The sequence below is a fragment of the Fukomys damarensis genome, unplaced genomic scaffold, assembly GCF_012274545.1.
Source record: "Fukomys damarensis isolate Sample0158 unplaced genomic scaffold, DMR_v1.0_HiC HiC_scaffold_10, whole genome shotgun sequence".
Classification (NCBI taxonomy): domain Eukaryota; kingdom Metazoa; phylum Chordata; class Mammalia; order Rodentia; family Bathyergidae; genus Fukomys; species Fukomys damarensis.
Window position 1 is genome coordinate 24,179,905 of NW_022900922.1, and position 3,111 is coordinate 24,183,015.

Sequence of the window (3,111 nt, forward strand, 5' to 3'; positions counted from 1 at the left end):
GGGAAATTGTAGGCTTGAGAGCCGTGGGCTTCTTTTTGGCGGTTATTGAGGGTTTGACTGTCTTCTTTCTCTTGAGGGAAAAGGGAAAAGATAGGCTGGAGGCCCTACGGTTGCTGTTCACTGCAGCCGGCTGGGGGTTCAGGGCTCGGGGTGCGTGGGGAGGGGGCTGCCCCAGTTATCGACCTCCGGGGCACATAGGGAATTTGGGGGCGCTGTTAACAAGGAAAGTGGAGTGATTTAGGCTTAGCTTATTAAATAATTTTTGATGTTTTCTGCCCGAGGCCCTCCCTGGTCTAAGGAAATTGGCCTAGGATTTTTTTCTTTAACTGGGTTACGGTTACCGTGGCACTGGGGTATTTTGAAAGTCCCTCTCCACCCTTACGTCTTTTCTCTGCTGCGCGGCTCTTCCCTTCCTCTGCTCTCCTCCCCCCTTTTTATGTTGGAGGCTGGAATTGTGGGCAGGTCTCCGCAGTTGTCCAGGTCTCCAGTTCTGATCTCACACACAAAATATTTTAATGATATTGGGACTTTTTTTTAGAAGTTTGGGTACTTTTGGTACTCGAGGAGTGTTGGTGGTTATAATTTAGTCACCATATGCTCGTGGATGTTTAAAATTATAAAAAGTTCATCCTAATTGTAAATGAAATGTTTAGTTCTGACAGTATTCAATTTTTTTACGTTTTACCTGTGTCGAATGGCAATTAGGTAGGAAGTATATTTTAAGCTTGCTAAAAACCAAAAATATAGTAAAAAGATCTGGTAGCTTGTTGCATACTGTTAAAGGTAGACGTTTTAGATCATTCTAGATAATTTTGAACACTTTACGTTTTGTTGGTGTGGTACCGTTAACAGACTTACTTATTTTTTAAAGACCTGAAGGAAACTTTTAAATAGTAAAAGTTGTGGTTTATGTATTAAGTTCTCTACCAGAATTAGAAAGCTTGAGTTTACTACCACTCATAGTTTTCCCTCAGATATGTACAGAATATGCTTGGTTGTCGAAGTTTTTTGTGATTTTTTTTTTGTACCCCTTATGAGAAAGACATCCACATACAGATATAAATTTAGAAATCAGTTCATAGTCCTGACCATTTAACCTGACCCAAACTTTTGTAGAATGGAAGTTAGACATGCATGTTTTCTGTTTCTCCTAAGGTTGTCTTTGAGTGCTTTCTAAGATCATATGGTATATACAGAAAAATGCAAAGTTTTGAACCAATACCTTTGGATAGTCTGAACAAGATTTATATGGGAGCTAATATATTGTGGGTGGATGAAGATATAATCTCTGCTTATTTTAAAATGTAGTTAGATGTGCTGTCAAAGTTGATGTTTTAGTAGTATAATTTCTAAAATCCAAGTTGTTAGAGTTGACATGGTTTCCAGCTGTGTAGTTTTGTTTTGGATCTTGATAATTTATCATTGCCCCCTTGGCTTCTTGCCCCAGCCTTTTAACAAGTACACTGAGTTGGGGTTAAAGCTGTTTTGGTTATTTATTTATTTATTTATTTTTATTAACACTATAGGTGGGGCTGGGGATTTAGCTTAGTGGTGCCACCTGTCTCCAAAGTGCAAGGTTCCGAGTTCGATCCCTTGTACCAAAAAACACTATAGGTGTTACATAATACTGAGAGAAACTACCAAAGAGAAATATTCAGGGATATGTAAAAGGGTACTCTCCTATTTATTGATTTTTTTTTCTTTTCATCTTAAAATAAGGACATTTTTTACTCCTTACTGGAACTTTGGTGGACCTGCTTGCTGTCTACTATCCTAGACCTAGGCTGTCAACTGGATGTTTTGCAGCAGCTGCTGAGTCATCATGAATAATAAGGAGCTTCATGACATGGCATGTTTCGTACTATGTTATTTGATGAAGTATCCGAGGGTTTCTGGGCAAAAATGAAGCGTTTGGTTGTGTAGTAGAAAGTTGTATTATGAATGAAATGTCTGGCACTGTTATTGGATATTTGCCAACCTAGCAGGCCAACTAGCCACTGCAGTCCCTTGGTACCTGTGACTTTTGCATATATTCAGTTGACTTGTAATTTCCTGTTTTGACTTCTGGTTTAGCTTTGCTGGGAAATGTCTGATATTTAGCATTTCCCCTTTAAGCTTCTGTTCTTTAAAATATTATTGTGCGTGAAGAAGTGGAGACAGAGATCCTTTGTATTGTTCAACTAACTGAAGGGTAATTACCCTTAAGAACTGTAGAAACAAAAATGAAGAATAGCTCTGAACACGCAAGTTGATGGTTTTCATTTGCCTGCTCTCCCACCCCTTTACCTTTTAGCCCAGGCACTTTTATAAAGGGGAATGATGCTATTTTTCTAGTTGGGAGTGAGCAGGTCACTAAAGAGAATGTGATGAATTCTTGTCACCTGTTCAGTCTACTTTCCCGTTTCATTTTTTGTGCAGTTCTCTGGGGAGGTCAAGCTGGTTGTTTTTCTTAATAGCCACTACACAAAACTTCAGCAAAAGGGCAAGCCAGAACCTTGCCTCTGGAAGAAACTACTGCCACCTCCTGGTAAGAGGGTACCACTTATCTTTTCCCTTTTTTGGGTATGTGGTTTGCCTTGCTGATATGAAGCCAACGGGATCCACTTTTGATACTATAGTTTGTATCTTTATAAGTCAATCTCCATATTTAATTAATTTTAAAAAGGAGGACAGGGGCAAGTACCCCCTTCATCAATAGTTTACGTCATGTATTCATGAATTGTTTTCTATAAAGGAATGGTAGTAAAGTTTTAGTTTCTCTATATTGCTAGTTCTTTGTTTTCTTTTTATAACTTTAGCAAATGTTAACACCGTTCTTAACCTATGTTAAGAACAGGCAAAGGGCTAGATTTGCCGTGTAAACCAGTTGAGCCCTAGTTTATATGGTAGCATGATTCTTGTTTGTTTTGGTACTTTTCTCCAAATAAGTTATTGCCCTGCCTGATAGCTCATGGTTAAAGATTGTTCTCAGTTTTGAAAAGGAGGGATATTTAAAGGTTGAATATTAATTTATTCACTAAGTTTTGACGTCTCATGGAAATGGAAATAGTTAATTGAAAAAAAATACACTGATAAAACTAAACTGAAAAATTTTTTTTTTTTTTTTTTTTT

The 3,111-nt window shown here is 37.9% G+C and overlaps 1 protein-coding gene across 2 annotated transcripts in view; it reads left to right on the forward strand.

Annotated features, from left to right (window-relative positions):
• Nup153 (nucleoporin 153) overlaps positions 1–3,111 on the forward strand; it is a 70,585-nt gene that overhangs the window by 2,122 nt on the left and 65,352 nt on the right. The gene's annotated exons all lie outside the window — the stretch shown is intronic.